This window comes from Solanum verrucosum, unplaced genomic scaffold (assembly GCF_900185275.1).
Source record: "Solanum verrucosum unplaced genomic scaffold, falcon-dt-bn FXZP01000056.1, whole genome shotgun sequence".
NCBI lineage: Eukaryota > Viridiplantae > Streptophyta > Magnoliopsida > Solanales > Solanaceae > Solanum > Solanum verrucosum.
In genome coordinates this window covers 898,615-922,084 of record NW_026020072.1, presented here as the reverse complement: position 1 = coordinate 922,084, position 23,470 = coordinate 898,615, and the positions used below count along the sequence as shown (strand labels likewise).

General features: G+C 35.0%; 1 protein-coding gene across 2 annotated transcripts in view; it reads left to right on the top strand.

The window, feature by feature from the left end:
* LOC125823898 (uncharacterized) overlaps window positions 1-23,470 on the top strand; it is an 897,951-nt gene that overhangs the window by 73,178 nt on the left and 801,303 nt on the right. The window lies entirely within an intron of this gene.

Genomic DNA, 23,470 nt, shown 5'->3' with positions numbered 1-23,470 from the left:
TATAATTATTTGGTGTTAAATGTACTTTTATACAATTATTTGAGAATCTTTTATTTATTTTTCTTTGGTGGTGCAATGCCATGACTAAAATGATCATAAGGTATATCAAGGAAAGAGATACTATGAATTCATTTTATGGAAATACAAAATTATTGGGAAATATAATAAAAGTGTTCATATTATTATCATAATTATGGAATTCTTTTTTACTTCTTCAATTTAATTTTGCCACTTCTTAATTTGTTACTTATATTGAGTGTTGATGTTTGAGAACTATTAGTGATATGCTAGAAAAATTCAACATGCATCCAAACAGAATCTTAAAGTGGATGAAGCTTGGAATTGGTTCAATGGCACATCCCTTTGAATTTGATTGCCTAAGGTGTTGTTTCTTTCTTTTTTCTTTGGAATTGACTCTATTTCCTATAGATGAGTATTTTTTTAAAGGAGAAATTACTTAAATACACAACTTATTTTACTGTATTCTCTAAAAGTTTCTATCATTTGAAAAAATTACAAAAATTCCTACTTTACGCGGTGTATCGATCGGATATATCACTTTACATGATGTATCGGGACGTACGTGATGTATCAGGACATTAAGTGATGTATTTGAAATTGAGACGCGATGTATTAGGACGTTGAGAGATGTATTTGAAACAAGGATGCGATGTATCGGGACATTTTGGGATGTATTTGCAACCGAAACGCGATGTATCGGGATATTTTGAATTGTATCCGGATTCCACCAAATTTAAGGAATTTTTATAATTTAAGGAATATGATGTATTAGCTTTTAACACTATAGTTTTGTGTAAAATCTTTTTTTTTAACCTTGAAAAATATTATCAACGTATATCAATTGTCTTACTATTTAGATATGTGAATTTTACGTCATGGATTGATAAAAATTAAGGATTAATGTTTAAAATAAAAAAACTTGGCAACATTATGTAAAGTGTAAACAGAAATTTAATAAATCAAACAAGCTCCTATCATGGGAAGTTCAACATATTGTGTTACACACTTCTTTTAAGATGATGCCATCTTTCACATTTCGATCCCCCTACCCATCATTACTAGCACCACCATCAAAAAATAAAAGATAGTTTCAATATAAAATTTATTAATTTTTTGCATTGAGAGGTCAATATTAATCAAAGAAAATGTCAAACATAAAGAATAAAAATACAAGTAAAAGTAAATAGCTATTTTAGACGTGGAAAATATATATACATGTATCTTGTGGAATTTGAAGAATTAAACATACCAACAAAAAAAATTATTATCACCAAGGACGAATCTACTAAGGAGGTCACATCCAAATCTACACCCTAGACGTAACATTGTATTTGGAACCACGAATGGCCCCAAGCTAATTCTTGGCCTGACATGTACGACTCAAGGTGAAAGGAAATGCGGAAACTAGTACATAGGATGAACTCATATAGCATAAACAAATATTAAAAAGGTATTGTGCTTGAAATATACATTATTTGAATACTAAATACAACTGTTTGACTGAATGTTTATGAAGCCTCTACTAATATTGATGAGCATCTGAGATAAATCCTCAAGCTACTTTAAGCAACTAGTAAGAAATAATATATATTGTGAACTATGAATAAATTTCCCCTCGAAGAATGAAGGTTCACCATACGGTGATTGGAAATGTTGCAACCTTACTAGCCACGAGTTTGAGAATGTGTGTCAAATCTACATCATAAAAAGAAGCAGCGTAAATATGCGTTAGTACTTGAAATGTACTAAGTAAGTAAGAGACAATAGCATAATGATGAAATGACATAGCAAGGGTAGTGAAAATAATGTTTCCGAAATCATATGCATAGTAAGAGAACTTGAAGAGAAAACAGTTGGAGTTCATGTCTAAAATACCATTCAAAATCTTCTTTCAAAAACATATACAGAGATGAATCTATTTAAGTAGCCTTACATAATCATAAATGTAAATATCATACTTAAAAATTAATCAAATAAAGTAAGAGCATATTGTAAAAGATGCATAAATTGGGGAGTTTCTTGTAACCGACATACATCATGTGAGCTCATGATATCCAACTTATAATCCCAGTTGGACGGGCTATCCTATAACTTTCCAGGGTATAGAACCATATCTATCTATGTGGATCCACAAATCTGAATCTCTCTAGGCTAAATGGTCAACTGTCACAGTGGTGAAATATAAACCTACGATGGCACATAGTTATGGGACTTGAGTTTTCTAAATTTGTATCCTCTCGGTGCTAAATAGTCCTCTTAGAATAACATATATTCATATAATGCTCATAAGCATGAAAAACATCTATCTAAATTCATAAGCTACTACATATAGCTACCACAAGGGTACATATGTCTACTCCTACCAAGGTCTGAGTTTAAGTGCATGCTCTTATCCTGTTCAAGCCTAACTCGATGTCACAAGGTGTTACACATAAGATGATTATACTAATCTAAACCACAAGATTCATGTTATATACCTATGTAGGGACTTTCACCTCAAGAATACTACTTGTTCTTACAAACTCATTCAACAACCTCGAGTTTTAATCAAGAATCACCTAATGTATCATGTATTTATTCACATGTTAGCAACACCACATTCAAGCTTAGTATTACAACAACTCCACAGACTTCTAAGTAACCAATTCTTCTAAGAATTTATCATCTTCTTATCATTTCTACCAACTGAAATATCATGAGTTTCTACAAAGAGGCACACTAAACATTCTCACCTAGCTACTAGATATGACCAAGAAACCTCACAATATTCCTCCATACTTAAAATATTACATAGAATTAGCCTACTATAATATTTACCATAAGAGTAATCTATCCACTCATCTAAAATAACTCACAATTACTATCAACACCGTTATCTAAACTGAAAGAGGATCACTAGAAGTCCTTAGGGCAAGAAGATCACAAGCATGAATCAATTCAAGAAATTTGATATGGGAATATGCATAATGTAGTTCTATTTCACTATCCATTTGAATGTATATTATGAGTTCATAGGACTGAGCATATTGTGAAACATGAGTGTATATATGAAGAGTTTCATGTCATAAGACTTATTTACATAACTTCATAGAGTAAGATTGATGTCATTCAATTGATTCTTTGCCTCTTATTATAAGAATAAGAAATTAGCATAGACATGAATCTTTCTCAAGTACATGAGCATGGGTCAAGGGTATAACGTTGACATGTGAGACATAAGCACGGTGTTATAACGATTGAAATCTGAGAAATACTCTAGAGTAGGAATGAATTGCTATCTCATCATAACTCTTTCTGAACACATCACCTATCATCTCCCCCTTAGGTCTAATTTTATATTCAAGTTGCATGTTTCTTTGATTATTTGCATCATAGTATGTGGTGGGTTTGGATCAACCGATGATGCCTATCAATACATGTTGTTCGTATTGATACTACTCTTGTTATTCCACTTGACATTTGTAGGATTTAGTGATGTTTCATAGGTGAAGACAATGGAAATATCTTATAGCTTCTACTCCTCTTTTCTTATGGTGGGAATTGTCATATTCTTTCATGAATTATACTCTTTAGAAGCTATTGTACCTATTAGACTAGTTTCTAGAGAAGTGTTTTAGTGTATTTTGCTACAAAGAATTTTGTCATATATCAAATTAAGAGTATTTTCCACGATTAATTAAGATGTTAGATTATGTTTTATTAATTTTCGCATTGCCCATTTTAAAATTGGGCAGTAAGGGTTCTCATATCTAGGTGTTAGAGTAGGTGTCCGCATGTCCCGGTGGTTTTGGATCGTGATAAAATTAAAATTTAAAATATACTTTACAATTAATGTTTATTTAATTATATTTTATCAATGATTTCATTTTTATTTGTATTATCCATTATTATGTGTAATGTATAATATATATTAACTAGCAATGTAAATTACTTAAAAAATTATGGTACATAATAATTTTATATTAAATGATTATATATGTCACACCCTGAGCCTACACCCTGAACGTGGCCAGAACTCGAGAACCATTGTTGGTCCCCAAGCGAACCCTTGACCTAGTTGAATACTTAGCGGAAAACTTACTTAAGCAAATAGGAAACTTTAAATGCATAACTAAACTCAATAGGCTCAATCAAACTCAACTTAAATAAATGTCTGGAAATACTTAATAAAGTACAAGTAATAGTTTCCATATCTCAAAAATCGAAAGGAACATACTGAGAGACTCATTAACACTAACTATCTATGAAGCCTCTAATAATAGGATAGATGTCGGGACAAGACCCACGACAACCCGACAATAACAGGAAAATAAATGTGAAATCCTACGGAAAGCAAGGAGGCTCACCAAAGCTATCTGAAGCGTAAAGTGATCTCAACGAAGCACTTGTTGATGATCATGAACACCTGTATCTGCATCATAAAAAGATGCAAGTCAAAATACATCTATACATTTGAATGTACGAGTATGTAATATGGCTGAATAAAACAATAACTGAACTAAGGGACTAAAAGCAACTCAACAATATATCAATACATGAATATAAAGTGAAAACCCTTCAATCTTTACAATAAGATATGCAATAAAAGCAATATGACTATAATATATTTTACTTATGGGGAGTTTCTCTAACTGACAACCATTACTATGAACCTAGCAATGATACAACGTTTCTCCATGTTGCAAGGGTCATCCTATACTTTGACGGGTATAGGATGCTACTGTAACTATGGATCCATCCAATAGGCCTTCTCAGAGGCAGTGAAAGGTCGCAAGAAGAATCAATGTTATCCTATCCTACGATGGCTACATAGTTTATGGGGACTATTGAGTTATAAAAGACTCTTACCCAATTTGGTGCTCGATACTACTCCCAAAATAATAAATATCAATTATTCTCAATTCACCCTTACAAAGAAAGGGACTATAACTTTACTTGACAATATGTTTTTCTAAAACATTTTTCAATACATCAACTATGCTCTTTCTCAATTGTCAAACGATACATATGAAAACATTTGGTTCTATTTTTTAGGGCTCTGTTCAAGCTTTCACTTTTAAAATGTATGCTTATGAACTTATGGATCTCAGGCGTATTTATATGCCTATTTACTATTATTTACCCGCATATATCCTAAGTTTTGAGGACAATTTTTTAGCTATTAGTTGTCTTATGCAACTTGTAATGAATGTGCATTAAGGTAAATGGAGCCTATATGAGCTAATATAGAGAAGGGGAACATGGTCACAACTTAAAGGAGCACACACCGAATGAAACAAAGAAGAGAATCGACTCAACTACCCTTGGTGCACTGTTGGTGCAGGGTGCCAGGCCCTGAACTTCAAAAGACATGCCTTACCGCACTGCTGGCATAGAGCGCCAGACCCTGAACTTCAGAAGGCAAGCCTGGGCGCACTGCTCGCGCGGGGCGCCTGTCCCTGAACTACTGAGCTCCAGCCCTGGTGCATTCATGGCACGCCGCCCCATGCTCTCTCCAGCATCCCTGGCGAATTCAGGACTCGAAGACCTTTAATTTTATAGGTCATGGGCCCCCTAGTTCATTACGTGCTGAGAGATATGATTGTTTGAAGTTGACCCAAAAACTTAAAAACCAATACCCCTTTTTAGCCCTTATTGAAGTCCTAGGTGTTACAATATAAGAAAACAGTATGACTTCTAGGGTGAATATATGAAAATATAGGAAATAACTTATTATATGAAATAATAAAATATAAATGAAATAAAAAAGAATGGATTGGAGTTGGTTTACTCTAAAATAGTACTGACACCATTTTAATGTAAAATTTGATTTTACGTATTTTACAGGTGAATTACTTAAATAAAATATTATATAACATTAATTACGAGTTTTAATATAAGTTTTGCTTTTACCAAAATAGTTGTATTTTTTTCTTACCTAAAATAGCTAAAAAATAGAAGAAAAATGCACGATTTTCTTTATTTCTCCCTCTCATTTAATTCTTCTTGTTTGGTGAATATTAAGGGCACGTTTGTCCCCATGCCCCAAATATATTTGGAAAAAACTTGGAAAATAGTGTTTGCCCATACAACTTGCCACTACTTGGCAAATATATTTGTCAAATATCTCAAGTTTCCAAATACTAGAAAAAACTAATACTTGGACCATGTTCTAATATTTGAAAAAATTTTAAAATAAAAAAATTACCCCCAAACTTTATATTTTATAAAACTACCCATAATTTATTAATTCCAACTAATAGTTATCTACTAAATTACTTCATTAATAACTAATAACTATTCCTATCAGCTATCTATAAAGAACGTTACCGAAAAAGAACAATTTGTTTTTAATGAGTTATAATTCATTCTAGGTCAATGAAAAATTTGAGTATGTGATTAATGTATTGTTGTAGCACCTCGAAAATTGAAAAAAGACTTCATTTGTGGCTACTGATTGAGTCCTACGAGGCTCATCTATGATTCGTAGAAGCCTCTATGGGTCATAGGTGGCACTCGGATAGAGTGGGTTGAGTTTTTGAGAATTCAAGTTCTAGTGAAATGACCTACAATTAGCCAGAACGCAGATGGTCTACGGGCCATAGGAAGTGTATGTAGGGTTGGTCCAGACTTAATGAAATTTTGAGCTTAAAGTTGAGATATATGGATGGTATCTAGAGACCGTAGAAAGGTCGACGGCCCATAGAAAGTGTTTCACGGTAAGTGGGGTAATTATGAGTCCAAGTAATTTGACCATCGATTGAACAGTACGGATCGTAAGTCAAAATCGTAGGTCAGTTCGATAGTTTTTAATTAAGGATATTTTGGTCATTTCTTACCTATCCACCCCTATACTATGTCATTTTGACCCTATAACTACCTTTATAATTGAATTTACTCTTCAAAACCTAACTCATTCCTTCACATTCACTAAAATTCACAAATTCTCTCATTGGGTTCTTCTCTAACACTTTTCCAAGGATCTTCAAGGCAAGGTTAGGGTTTCATCAAGCTTGAAGGTTTCTTCTGCAAATTGCCAAGGTATGTGGAAATTCACCAATTGTTAACACATAATTTTTGACCGAACTTAAAGTTTTACACCATTTTAAGTAGTTACATATTTCTTTTATATCTAAACTAGATATTTTGGTTTTTATCTTATTTTAGTAAGTTTATTTTAAATGATTTGAAAACCACAAAAATTGAATCACATTTTAAGGTAAGTTTTATTTTTAAATGTTTAAAAAAGAAATGAAAGGTTACAAAAAATATATGTTTTCTTTGGAATTAGGATTAATAATAAGCTTATATTTCTTAATTATAATTTCATATTAGGTTTTTAATTCTTCTTTTATTTTTATTAGTTCAAAACAATTAGCTAATATTTTTATTATAATAATAAATTAATCTAAACTACTCACTAATCCTAATGTAACTACCCCACATCACTTCCCTTTAACCCATTACTCATCCCACTGCCCACTCACATTAACACACCCTCACACTATCTATATTAACACATACAACAACCCTCTACCCAGACACCCAATAAAAATACTACCAAAAACTCATCCAACGTACAAAAATAAAAACATGCCATCACACAACAATGACATCCAGCAACACAACACCAAACAATACAACACGTACAGAAAGAAAAAAAATCCAAGAGAAAAACAAAGGCAGATTTTGAGGTCGATTTTCGCGGTTCCCAATTGTAGTCGTTTCTTCTCGTGAAATAATTTTCACAAGAGGTAACACTTAATTTTATTTTATATAGTTTTATGTTCATGACTATATAAGACTTGATTTCATTGCTACAGAGTTGCTCCAATTTTATGTCTGTAATATTAAAACATTTTCTCTTTATTTTATTCTACATTTTATCATATGATACTATCAATTAAGTACGTCTTATATCGAACCAAAATTAACCAAATGCCTGAAAGAATTATTCTAATAGTTTGTTTAGTAAAATTTATCTAAAATTTAAAATGTTTATTTTAGAAATATTAAGAGATGAAGAGTTGCAGTTTTTCATTTTTTTATTTTAAATGTCTTTTGTCATAACTTGTAAGTATATTTAAAATGTAAATGCATCTATACGAATTTGAATATGAAATAATTTTTTATTTGTCTAAGATTTTTGACTTTTATTATTTAAATAGTGTTCATGAATATAAATAGTAAAATAATCTAATCACTAAAAATATGTTTAAGCTTTGTAGTAATTGATAAATATTAGGATATATGACCCGTCAAAAATATGTATTTCGATTAAAAATGTGTAACTTTCTTGAGACATTAAAATAAACTCAAGGATGCGGTTACTCACCTTGACCAAATTATTTTTAATAGTTAACTTTCATTAATTCAAACCAGTAGATAAAAAATATTAGGTGTGATGCGCTCATCCAAAGAAGATAGTTATTTCTCTAAGTCAGTGTATGTCAAGGTCAAGAATGCGGTGATGCATCTAGGTTGAGACCAATAAAAGTTCAACAATTAAAAATACGAGCAAACAATGGCAAGCATACTCAATTCATCCAATAAATAATTTAAAATAAGTATAAGTCAATAAAAACAACTGTGCTAGAACAACGAGACTCGAGAGATGCCTAGTACCTTTTCCTAGGTCAACAGAATTTCTTACGCGAATTTCTAGTTCACTGGACAAAAATGAAGAGTCATTTCCTTTTGATTAGGGATAAAAACAAAATTGACTTGCAACACCATAACTCATTCCCAAGTGGTGTCTCCGAAAATAAATAGTTCCTTTTCATAAGGTCACTTTAATTGGAAAAAAATCTTTTTTTTCAACACTTTCATTTGAAAAATAGGGATGTGACACCAATGGATCTCTTTCATCCATTGGGTCCAAAAAAACTTCAGTCTCATATTCGATTTCACCCAATTCAGTTAGGGTTTATGTCAATCTTCATGAGTCTTTTTTTTATATTTTGATTCAATTGTTTGATTTCGATCTTATTATGCATGATTTGATTCAATTACATGATTTACAATTGATTTCATATGGACCCTTATTTTTTACTTGATTATGATGATGAATTTATGAAGAAAGGTTATGAACTTATGAATTATGATTTATGAAAGTTGTCACGCCCCGACCCTACACCCTGGGTGTGACTGGCACTCGAGAACTATTGCTAGCCCCAAGCGAACCCTTGGCCTGACTTAACTTATAGAGGAAGACTTAAATAACAGGAAAAGTCTCAAAGGACAACTCATGCAATATCTTAAAGAAATATTAAACTAGCCAAAATGGAAACTCAAGTCTTAACGTATATGTCACGAACCAAGCCTAGAGCCTAAACGTGACCGGCGAATGGGGAACCCGAAGGAACCCCAAACAAGCCTCATAACATATCATTACACATCCTTGGTCGCGGAAGCAATTAAAATGACCATAAGCGATAAGCATAATCAAGGGGAAGTCGGGACTAAGGGAGCAAGAGAAAAATAGAATGATACATAAATACCATAGATGAGTCAAGCTCAAGCATAATACACAACTTGTCTAACACCACCTCTAAACATGGTTACTTAGCAGGGGCCAAGACAAACTACCGGGCTCACCCTCATAGTCAACACATAACTAAAAAGGAAAAGTCTTATACATAGCAAGAGATCATAAGCAACGTCCCCAGAATGGAGGACTCATCAATAACCTCGATAGAAAATCGCATTAGCCACGCGGAGGAGGATGGTCAAGCGGTGCTCCGGTCCCTACATGGTGACATCATGTAGGCATAGAGTATGCATTAGTACGTTTGAATGTACTAAGTATATGGGATGCAATGCAATGTAACAATAGATGGACATCATAGGCAAAATGCATAATCATACCCGATAGATAGCATATTAATGAGATGATATGTATAATGATGCTTACATAAAAAAAATCATATTTAGTGGGGCGTAGTACATGTGTGGCGAGTGACCATCAATATAGTATTTCCAAGGCCTACCACCCCCTTGGAGAGGCGAAAGAGGTACAAACCCCTCAATGTGGTTACCCGGGCCTACCACCCCCGAGCTAGGGACCAAGGTACAAGCCCCTTGATATGGTTATACGGGCCTACTACCCCCCGTACTAGGCAACCAAGGTACCAACCCCTCGATACGGTTACCCGGGCCTACAACCCCCCGAGGTAGGCTTGGTCGACTCACAACACTTATATAGAGAAAATCATATACATGTGTCCATTTCATCATCATTTCAGTAATTATATAACCATCCGACTCATAGGACGTACATTGGACCTTCCATTTCCTAAGAATTCTATAAATGAGCATTTTATCAAACACATGGTGGGCAACTGTTCATGTAAATAAAATCATGTATTTCAAGAGTACTAAGTCCAACCAATTCCAAAATCCATATAAATCAGCCCACCAACAACATATATATATATATATATCAACCTTCATAATTTGATCGTGGAAGCATGAAAACCATAAACATCACATAATAATTCCATTTCATGATAATATGCAAAATAGACCATAATAGGGTGTGTAGTAGTAATTCCATACTTCAAGAGTTCATAAATAACCATAAGGACCTATAAACTTGAAGTAGAAATAGAGGATAAATGGTTGGACTTGTGGAAAGGAAGGTTTCCACAATCAAACCCACATACCTCAACTTTGGAGAATCCTTGATGAAGATTGGAATGGAGAATTGAAGCTTGAGATTGAGTCTTGAATCCGGAATTAGAGCTTGAGATGTTTGAATTTGGTTGAGGATCTTGGTGGAATTTTGGAGAGGGCTTAGAGAGTGTTTTTGAAGTTAAAAATGACTAAGTATGGGACATATCCCCTTTTTATAAAAAAACGTCCCCAACACTTAGCCTCAAGAAAGAAAAAATAGCTCACTGGAAATTGCAAATCTGCACAGACAAGTTTTACGAAAATGGTCATAACTCCCTCGTCCTAACTCGGAATGAGGTGAAACCAAGTGCGTTGGAAAGCTAACTCACAGAGCTTTAATTTAATAGGTTGTGGCCCTTCCAGTTCCTTGTGTGCTAAGAGATATCCCCCTTTAAAGTTGACCCTCTAAATCACATTTTATGCGATTTTCGAATTTTGATACGGTTGCTCTAAAATTCGGGTTAGACCCATCTCCCACTCAATTTGACCCCATGAATAAGAATATGAAGTCGAATTTCCAAAATCATGCACAGATTTTGAGATATATGGAAATTACAATTATAGGTGTTTCCGAAGCACATTTTCGGGCATTTTTGGGGTCGTTTCAGTATACAACTGAAAACAAAAAGATTAAAGAACTATAACTACTTGTCCATGAAACCTCTAAAACAATGAGGGATGTCGGGATAAGACCCCCGATCATCCTAACAACTGAAATACTAAAACAAGATAATAAGGGATCCTCCGGAAAGCAAGGAGGCTCACCAACTGACTTTAAGTGCTCAACTGGATCAACGAGGCGTTGAATGCTGATCCTGGTTAGCTATATTTGCATCATAAAATGATGCAGGCCAAATGGTATCAGTACATTGAATGTACGAGTATGCGCGGGGAAAACTAAACATGACATAAGCTTAAAAGGAATCTGAAGAGAACACTTACCTTAGCTTTACTCAACTCATGAATACTCAACTCAAATGCAAAGTAAACACAACAATAAAGGTGCAGTTTATACAAGCATTTAAACAGTAGATGATAAATCAATGTATTAAAGATATACAATAACAACTCAGTTTACTAATATAATAAAGTAATATAATACTGTGGGAGTTTCTCTAACCGACAACCACCACTATGAGCTAAAGTGATGATACAACATCTCGCCCACACTGCAGAACTCTCCTATACCTTGCCGTGATATAGAATGTCTCAACTAAGTGGATCCACTAGTCTATGCTAAAAATCACTAAGGAATCATCTAAATAGTAAGGTCCTTTCTACCCATGAAGGCTACATGGTTTATAGAGACTTGAGTTATTATGAACTCGTCCCCATATCGGTGCTCAATACTACTCCCAAAATATACCCAACTCATATGTTTTAAAAACAAAACTCTTTCTATGATTTGAGATAATTACTCAAAAACTAGCTCGAAGGCTCTCTTGGAAATCGGTATTTCCTCTCTTGTTAAAATGTGAAAACATTTCAACTCTTGGGAATATTTAGTTCCCGTATAATCTTTTGAAGAAAATGAACTTTACTCTTACTCTTTACTCAACTCAAAACTCAATCCTTAAAACAAAGTAAAAACATTTGTAAAAGGCTTTTGGAAAACTCTATGAACTTCTCTTGACTTGACTCTTAACTTTCCTTGAATTAAATTATGGATTCAAGGTCCATGATCTCATGTTTATAGATGATTTCATGATGTTTATACGTACCTTAGAGTGTAGAAATCGACTAGAAAATATAGGTACGTTGCTAGGGAACTAGTACGGAAAGAAGTGGAAAAAGGTGGAAGAACTGGCGTTGCTGGCGCTTTGAGAGGCGCGAGGCGCCAGAGGGTGAAATTCAGGACCTGGGCTGGGTCGCTCTGGCTAGCGCGGCACCTTAGAGCCCAAATTTCAAAACCCCTTTTGGGGCGCTTTGAGAGGCACGGTGCCCCATCCCCCTCCCCAGAAAATCTTGAATTTTCTTCTTCGTTTTTCAACTCTAAACCCTCTAAATTCAATTGGGTCTTTCCCCAAACACATAGAATCAACTATATCATCAATTTATGTAAGATTCTACTCGAAATCACACCTATTATCATGAATCAAACTAAAGAAATTTCTCAACAACGAGAACCCACAAGAACTTAAATGAATTTCATCAAGAACTCACAATCTTTTCATTATAATAACACAATTACACTGAATTGAATCATGATTGGCGCATGGGTGAACTAACCCAACTCTATGTGATCTCATATGCCTCGTAGGATTAAAATTCTTGGCGAAATCCACAACCAAAACTGCACGATCTTGACGAATCTTGAACTTTTCTTCTCCTTTCTCCCTTTTTCTCTTTTCTCCAAGCCCTAGCGTGTTTTGGTAAATGCGTAAACTGATATAATTCTGATTAGAGCCCAATTAAACTCCTAAAATGAAATAAAATAATTGGGTATGGAAAAGACCAAATTACCCTTCCAAATTTTGGATTAGACTTTCCTTATCTAGACAGCCTAACTTCAAATGGATATATGTCATTCATACTAACTCGAAATTGAGCAAACTTGGCGGCGTTGGAAAGATAATTCAAAGATATTTCCTATGGTATCTGGTAGCACACCTAACTCATCTTGAGATAGGAGTTATGGTCATTTGAAGTTGACCAAAAACTCAAACTTAACATAACTTAACCAATTTTCCAAATTTTTCATTCTTTCCAAAAATGACTCTTTCTAATTCGAGCTCTTTCTAGTTCTTTCAAATGGCGAGGTGTTACAATATCTTCCCCTTGGGAACATTCATCCTCGAATAAGATTGCTCTTAGTAGGCTAAAGGTGTAACATATACTTTCAACTAAAACACCCAACAAGCAAATCTAATGCATTAAACATGTCAATTTAAAGAGTACTAAGAAGAGAATTAGTACATTGATCTGGAATTTCTCCGGGTTCAAAGAGATGTGGATATCTCTTCTTCATATTCTCCTCAGCTTCCCAAGTAGCTTTCTCAACAAACTAGTTTCTCCAAAGAATTTTGACTGATGCTACTTCCTTGGTCTTCAACTTGCGAACTTGGCGATCTAGAATCTGAACATGAATCTCCTCATAAGACAAGCTATCCTTGATTCCAATATCTTCAGTTGGTATGATAAGTGAAGGATCTCTCATGCACTTCTTCAACATGGAAACATGAAATACCGGATGAACCGCTGCCAACTCTTGGGGTAGCTCTAACTCATAAGCTACATTACCAACCCTTGTGGATATTCTGTCAGGGCTAATATACCGGGGACTAAGCTTCCCCTTCTAACCAAATATCATAACACCCTTCATGGGTGAAACTTTCAAGTATACCCAATCATCTACTTCAAGCTCTAACTCTTCTCCTAACATCAGTGTAGGATTTCTGACGACTCTACGCTTTTTTCAACCTCTTTTGAATGACTTTCACTTTCTCCATAGCTTGATGAACTAAGTCTGGTCCTATCAACCCAACTTCACCAACTTCAAACCATCCAATAGGAGATCTGCATCTTCTCCCATACAGATCTTCATAAGGAGCCATCTGGATCCTAGAGTGGTAACTAATATTGTAAGCGAACTCAATGAAAGTTAGGTGATCATCCTAATTCCCCTTGAAACCAATCACACATGCCCTCAACATATCTTCTAAATTCTGAATAATGCACTCTACTTGACCATCAGTTTGAGGATGAAAAACAGTACTTAAGTTCACCTTTGAACCCAAACCTTTTTGAAAAGATTTCCAAAATTGTGCAGTATATTGAGCACCTTTATCTGATATAATCGATACCGGACTACCTCTTGAATGTACAACTTGGCATAGTCCTCTATTGTATGAGTAGTCTCTACCGGCAAAAGTGGGATGATTTGGTCATTCGATCCACAATCACCCAAAAAGAATCATGCTGCCTACGAGACCTTGCTAAACCTGTGAAGAAATCCATATTGATCATCTCTCGATTCCATTCAGGAAGTTCTATATTCTGAGCCATACCACCGGGCCTTTGATGCTCGACCTTAACTTGTTGGAAATTCAGACACTTAGCAACAAATTCTGCAATGCCCTTTTTCATACTACTCCACCAATAAACTTCTCTCAAGTCACGATACATCTTTGTGAAACCCGGATGAATGGAATATCTGGAGCTATGAGCTTCCTCCATGATCCTTTCTTGGAGTTCATCCACCCTTGGTACACACAACCTACCTTGATACCTCAATACACCATCTCCCATTTGTTCAAAACCCAATACTTATTGCTTATGAACATTTGCTTTCAATTCAAGAAAAATAGGATCTTGGTCTTGTTTCTCTTTAACTTCAGACACTAATAATGATTCAAGCCCTATTTATCACCACTACCCCTTCTTCTGTGGAATCCATTAGTCGAACTCCCAATCGTGCAAGTCTTTGCACATCCCTTGCTAGCTGTTTCTTATCTTTCTCAAAATGGGCGGTACTACCCATAGAAAACCTGCTCAAGGCATCAACAACAACATTAGCCTTACCTGGGTGATAAAGAATACTCATGTCATAATCCTTGAGTAATTCTAACCACCTCCTTTGTCTGAGATTAAGCTCTTTCTGACTAAACACATACTGAAGACTCTTGTGATCAGTGAACACATCCACATGAACAACATAAAGATAGCGGCGCTATATTTTCAAAGAAAATACTATAGCAACCAACTCTAGATCATGTGTTGGGTAGTTCCTCTCATGAACTTTCAACTATCTGGAGGCATAAGCTATAACGTTGTCATTCTGCATTAACACACGATCCAAACCAACTCTGGACGCGTCACAATATACAATAAAGCCTTGCGTACCTTCTGGTAAGGTCAATACTGGGCAGTAGTTAACCTCTTTTTCAATTCCTGAAAGTTTTTCTCACAAGCTTCAGACCATTGAAACTTTACTATTTTTTGAGTTAACTTGGTCAAATGGGATGAAATAGATGAGAACCCCTCTACAAACCTTCTATAATATCCAACCAACCCCAAGAAACTCCTAATATCAGTTGAAGATGTGGGTCTAAGCCAATTCTGCACTGCCTCTATTTTCTGGGTATCAACTTTAATTCCCTCTCAAGAAATAATATGGCCTAAAAATGCCACAGACTCCAGCCAAAGCTCACACTTAGAGAACTTGGCATACAAATCTTTATCCTTTAAGGTTTGGAGAACTATTCTGAGATGGCTAGCATGATCTTCCTCATTCCTTGAATAGATTAGTGTGTCATCAATGTAAACGATAACAAACATATCTAAATAAGGCTTGAATACTCTATTCATAAGGTCCATGAATGTTGCAAGCGCATTGGTCAAACCAAAGGACATAACTAGGAACTCATAATGAGCATAACGGGTCCTGAATGCTGTCTATGGAATGTCACTTTCCCTTATTCTTAACTGATGGTAGCCTGATCAGAGGTCTATTTTAGAGAAATAGGTAGAACCCTGAAGTTGATAAAAAAGATCATCAATTCTCAGAAGAGGATACTTATTCTTGATGGTAACCTTGTTCAACTGACGGTAATCTATGCACATCCTAAGGGAACCATCATTCATCCTCACAAATAAGATCGGAGCACCCCAAGGTGAGACACTTGGTCGAATTAAACCTTTATCAAAGAGATCATTTAACTATTCCTTTAGTTCTTTAAACTCTGCTGGAGCCATTCTATATGGCGGAATGGATATAAGACGAGTATTAGGAAGAATATCTATACCGAAGTCTATCTCTCTCTTAGGAGGGACTCCGAGTAGATCATCAGGAAAAACTTCTGGAAATTCACTCACAACTAGAACTGATTCAATATGAGGTATCTAAACACTAGAGTCATTAACTTGGATCAATTGATAGACACACCCCTTGGAAACTAACTTTCTTGCCATAAGGTATGAAATAAAATGACCCTTAGGCACTGCTGAACTGCTACTCCACTCTATAACTGGCTTATTAGGAATTTAGAACCTAACAACTGAGTTCTACAATCAATGGAGGCATAATAGGAATGAAGCCAATCCATACTTAGAATGACATCAAAATCTACCATGTCGAACTTAACTAAATCAACCATAGTGTTATTGTGATTGATGGAAATGACATAATCACGATATACTCGCTCAACTAGAATAGACTCCCCTATAAGTGTAGAAACACAAAAGGGTTCACAATATTTCTTAAGAAGGACATCAATATTTCTCCGGAGCATATCAGGAAAGTTGGGTAAACTTCAAACCATACTCATGAACACTGAATGAATCCTGCTTAAGGGTAAGGAATTCCCGTACATTGGCTTCTCTCAGTTCGCGGGAAAAGAAACGTCCCAAGAATGCACTCTCGAACACCGCCCAACTAAAAATTGGTGCATCCTCGAGAACCATTGCTGGCCCCAAGTGAACCCTTGGCCTGGCTTAACATATAGCGAAAGACTTAAATAATAGGAAACAGTCTCAAAGGACAACTCATGCAATATCTTAAAGAAATATTAAACTAGCCAAAATGGCAGCTCAAGTCTTAGCTATACAACTGAAAATGCAAAGAGTAAAGAACTATAACTACTTGTCCATGAAACCTCTAAAACAATGAGAGATGTCGGGACAAGACCCCCGATCATCCTAACAACTGTAATACTAAAACAAGATAATAAGGGATCCTCTGGAAAGCAAAGAGGCTCACCAACTGACTTTGAGTGCTCAACTGGATCAACGAGGCATTGGATGCTGATCCTGGTCAAATGGTATCAGTACATTGAATGTACGAGTATGCACGGGGAAAACTAAACATGACATAAGCTTAAAAAGAATCTGAAGAGAACACTTACCTTAGCTTTACTTAACTTATGAATACTTAACTCAAATGCAAAGTAAAAACAACAATAAAGGTGCAATTTATACAAGCATTTAAAACATTAGGTGAAAACTCAATGTATTAAAAAGATACAATAACAACTCAGTTTACTCATATAATAAATTAATATAATAATGTGGGAGTTTCTCTAATCTGACAACCACCACTATGAGCTAAAGTGATGATACATCGTCTGGTCCACGCTACTAGAATTATCCTATACCTTGCCATGATATAGAACGCCTCAACTAAGTGGATCCACTAGTATATGCTAAAAAACACTAAGGAATCATCTAAAAAGTATGATCTTTTCCATCTATGATGGCTACATGGTTTATGGAGACTTGAGGTATTATATACTCGTCCCCATATCGGTGCTCAATACTACTCCTAAAATATACTTAACTCATATGTTTTAGAAACAAAATTCTTTCTGTGATTTGAGTAATTACTCAAAAACTAGCTCGAAGGCTCTCTTGGAAATCGATGTTTCCTCTCTTCTTTAAATGTGAAAACATTTTGACTTTTGGGAATACAGTTCCCATATAATCTTTTGAAGAAATGAACTTTACTCTGACTCTTTACTCAACTCAAAACTCAAGCCTTAAAACAAAGTAAAAACGTTTGTAAAAGACTTTTGGAAAACTCTATGAACTTCTCTTGAACTGCCTCTTAACTTTCCTTGAATTGTATTATGGATTCAATGTTCATGATCTCATGTTTATGGATGATTTGATGATGTTTATACGTACCTTAGAGTGTACAAATCGACTAGAAAATATAGGTACGTTATTAGGGAACTAGTACGGAAAGAAGTGGGAAAAGGTGGAAGAATTGGAGTCCCTGGCGCTCTGAGAGGCGCGGGGCGCCAGAGGGTGAAATTTAGGACCTAGGTTGGGGCGCTCTGGCTGGCGAGGTGCCCTGAAGCCCAAATTTCAGAACCCCTTTTGGGGCGCTCTGAGTGGCGCGGTGCCCCAACCCCCTCCCTAGAAAATCCCGAATTTTCTTTTTCGGTTTTCAACTCTAAACCCTCTAAACTCAATTGGTTCTTTCCCCAAACACTTAGAATCAACTATATCATCAATATATGTAATCTTATACTCAAAATCACACCTATTTTCATGAAATAAACTCAAGAAACTTCTCAACAACTTCAACAACTAAAACCTTCAAGAACATAAACGAATTTCATCAAGAACTCACAATCTTTTATTTAGAATAACACAATTACACTGAATTGAATCATGACCTGCTCGTGGGTAAACTAACCCAACGCTATGTGATCTCACATACCTCGTAGGATTGAAATCCTTGGTGAAATCCAAAACTAAAATTGCACGATCTTGACGAATCTTGAACTTTTCTTCTCCTTTCTCCTCTTTTCTCTTTTCTCCAAGCCCTAGCGTGTTTTGGTAAATGCGTAAAATGATCTAATTCTGATTAGATCCCAATTAAACTACTAAAAATTAAATAAAATAATTGGGTATGGAAAAGACTAAATTACCCTTCCAAAATCCGGATTAGACTTTTCTTATCTAGACAACCTAACTTCAAATTGACATATCTTATTCATACAAACTCAAAATTGAGCAAACTTGGTGGCGTTGGAAAGATAATTCAAAGATATTTCCTATGGTATCTGGTAGCACACCTAACTCATCTTGAGATAGGAGTTATGGTTGTTTGAAATTGACCCAAAACTTAAACTTGACATAACTTAACCAATTTTCCATATTTTTCATTCTTTCCAAAAATGACTCTTTCTAATTCTAGCTCTTTCTAGTTCTTTCAAATGGCGAGGTGTTAAAAAAGCTATCTATGTTTTATGAGAATGTTGTTTATGAATTAAGGATTGTTTTGAGACAAATTTATATGAATTGTGAAAGATTTTCTCACATATTATGAAATCATGGTTGTAAAAGGTTTCCTCACATATGATGAATCATGATTTAAAGGAGCTACACTTGTAAGATTTTATGATTTGGATTGGTATCTTTATTATTGTCTTTCCTAATGTTTTATTGACTTTATATATTGCGTTGAAATTTTACTTAGCACAGAGAGAACTTTGAGGTAGATGCTCAAATAGGGTAGTCTCTAGTAGCAATCTCTAGTTTCAAACTACGTGCCTCTGTAGGATTGTATTAAATGACCTAGCTATTGGATTCACATAACATTAATGATATGATACAGAGTTATAACTTGGCAAGTAGACTCTCCTTTCTCGGTGTGGGAGTTACATCAAATTTCATGATATAGCTTACATGGTTTATTGTCTGTCGGTTAACTAATATTCTACAAAAGAACTATGACTTTCCCTCAAAGTTTTCATTACTTCTTTTATTAATGCTTGACCTTGCCTCGTGGTTTTAATGACTTTCTTTTTCAAGCTTTTTAATGTGCTACTTGATCATCCATTACATGTACGTTTATGAATATCTCCACATACTTAGTACATTCCATGTACTAATGCGTATTTGTGCCTATATTATTTTATAATATAGGGCCCAACGTTCCTCCTCCCGCTTGTGGCTAGATTTGGATTAGTATTCATTATTAGATTGGTGTGTTCTCATACTCTGAGGGAAAAACTATGAACACCATTTATTTCTTTTATTGTTTACTCTTGAGACTTTGTACGTAATGTATAGGTTACGTCCCAATGACTCGTATGCTATTTTAGAATGACTTTTCAAGACATAATTACGATTTCACTTTCATATTCAAACTCTCCTTTATGATATGAGACATCTTACTTAAATTGTCTTATTATATATTCTATTGTGTTGTATGTATGTCAAGTGTCTTGTGTAGGGCCTTATGGGGTCCTATATGTCATGTCATGTCATGTCTAAGGTGTACTTTGGGTCGTTACAAACTTAGAATTCAGAGCACACGGTTTTAGAAAACGGTCTTAGGATGTCTGATATGCCACATTGATTAGAGTATTTTTAATGAGTATGAAGCGCACCATATTTATGAATAGAAAGCTATAAAGTGTTAGGAAACTTCACTTCTTTTACTACTCTAAAGTCGAGTCATAGAGTTTATCTCTATAAAGGTATTTTTCCTAACCCTTGTCTGATGCTTTTAAAGATATGGCTCTTCAAAGAGCTTATGTGAGAAGGAATGTGACTAATGATGTGAAGCTCGAGGTTCCTCAAGCCCCGGTCGATTCTTTGACCAAGCAAGTGACTTATGCCAAATTCTGAGTCGCTTTCCAAGTATTGTATCAAGCCATGACATACCAAGCTATTAGAGAGGTCATTGATCTTATGACCCAAATATGGGTGCGGCATCCATAAGGATAAGGGACTTCACTAGGATAAATTATTTGGAGTTCCATGGGTTGAAAGTTGATGAGGATCCTCAAGAGATTGTTGACGAGGTCTACAAGATAGTAAAGATAATGGGAGTGTCACCGGTGGAATTGGCCGCTTATCAACTCAAAGGTGTCGCTCAAGTTTGGTTCAACCAATGGAAGGAATAAAGGGATGTTGATGTGGATCATCTTGATTTGGAGAAATTCAAAGGGACTTTCCTTGATCACTTCTTTCCTGTTGAGATGAGAGAAACAAAGGTGCTTGAACTCATTAATCTTCATCAAGGAAATATGTGTGAGAAAGAGTATATTTTGAAGTTTACTCAATTGGCTAAGTATTCTCCGACTATGGTTGCCGACTCTAGGGCAAGGATGAGTAAGTTTTTATCGAGTGTGTTCGAAATGGTGGTTAAGGATCACCATTCTAATTAAGGAGATGTATAACTCTCGTTTGATGACACACACCCAATAAATTGAAGAGAAAAAGATAAAAGAGAGAGCTAGGAAGTCCAAGAGGGAAAGGACCGGTGATGGTGATTTCTCTCATTCTAGGTCTGGTGGACATGGTCGTTCTCAATTCCAGAAAAAGTTCTCCAGTCAAGGTTCTTCAAATGTTTCAGCTCCTAAGTTGAACAAAGATAAGTTATCTAACCCTAAGCCTCAATTAAGTGGTGGTAGTGTATCTTTTATTCCCGTTTGTCAAAAGTATGGCAAGAATCACTTAGGAAAATTTTTGGGCCTTAACGGATAATTTCTTAGATGTGAGAAAAGTGGTTACAAAGTGAAGGATTGTCCTTCGTAAGCTAATAAGGGATAATATGGTAGTCAAGCTCATCCTAGTGATTATGATTTGGGTTCCACTCATCAAAATAGGTTTTATGTATTTCAGACTTGACAGGATCATGAAGGTTCACCGACTGTTGTGACTGATATGTTGAAGTCTTTCATTTTGATTTGTATAATTTGCTTGATCTAGGTGCTACATTGTTTTAAGCTACTCCTTATGTGGCTATGATATTTGATGTTGGTCATCAAATCTTTTCTAGTCCATTTTCAGTATCTATGCCGGTTGGTTATTCTATTGTTGCTAAACAAGTCTATATAAAATATCTTGTTTATGTTTCTCATAGATTCAATCATGTTAATATTGTAGAGCTTGATATCCAAGAATTTATTCTTGGGATAGATTGGCTTCATTCTTTTTACGCTTTCATAGATTGTAGGACCTAATTGGTCATATTTCAGGTTCCGAACGAGCTTATCTTAGAATGAAAAAAAGGGAAATCATGATCTTAAGAGTTAGTTCATATTTTGCCAAAAGTTTAGGAAAATAATTTCTAAGGGTTTCATTTATCATCTTGTTTGGGTTAGGGATATAGATTGTGAAACCCCTACTCTTGAGGTAGTTCCGATTGTAAAAGAGTTTCGGGAAGTGTATCCCAATGATCTTTTAGGTATTTCTCCCCAAAGGAAAATAGACTTTTGTATTGACTTTCTCCCAGATACGCAACCTATCTTCATTCCTCTTTACCTTATGGACCTGATAGAACTTAAGGAATTAAAGATTAATTGAAAGATTTGTGAGATAAGGGTTTTAGTAGATCGAGTATATCTCCATAGGATGCTCCAACTTTGTTTGATTGAAAGAAGGATGGTTCCCTCTGAATGTGCATTGACTATCGGTAATTGAATAAGGTTACCATAAAGAATAAGTATCATATTACAAGGATTGATGACTTGTTTGATCAACTTCAAGGAGCAAGTTATTTCTCTAAGATTGATCTTCGATTGGATTATCACCAATTGAGAGTGAAAGAGAGTGACATTTCAAAAATGACTTTTTGAATTCGATATTGTCACTATGAGTTTTTAGTGATGTCTTTTAATTTGATAATGTCCTGGTAGCATTCATGAATTTGATAAATAAGATCTTCAAGCAATATCTTGACATGTTCGTGATTGTGTTCATTGATGATATTTTGATTTACTCTCGGAGTAAGGATGAGCATGTCAAATATTTAAGGATTGTGTTGTGAATTCTCAAGGATCGAGTATTGTATGTTAAGTTTAGTAAATGTGAGTTCAAGTTGAGGTCTATTTCTTTCTTTGGCCATATTTTCTTTGGTGAAGGTATTCAAGTTGATCCTAAGAAGATTGAGGTAGTTAAGAATTGACCTAGACCTTTGTCCTCTTCAAATATTTGGAGTTTCTGGGGATAGGATGGTTACTATAGAAGATTTGTGGAAGAATTTTCCTTTACTGCTTTGTCTTTAAAGGCATTTACTCAAAAGAAGGTGAAATTCTTATGGTCGAAAGCTTGTGAGAAAAGTTTCAAAGAATTGAAGGATATGCTCACTTTAGACATTATAGTGACATTACTGGAAGGATCACATGGTTCTGTGGTATATTATGATGCTTCACAAATTGGTCGTGGTTGTGTTTTGATGCAACACAAGAAAGTCATCACTTATGCTTTAAGGCAATTGAAGGTGCTTGAAAAATATATCCGACTCATGATTTGGAGTTAGTGGTGGTAATGTTTGCTCTAAAGATTTGGAGGCATTACCTATATGGTGTTCATGTGAATGTGTTTACCGACCACAAGA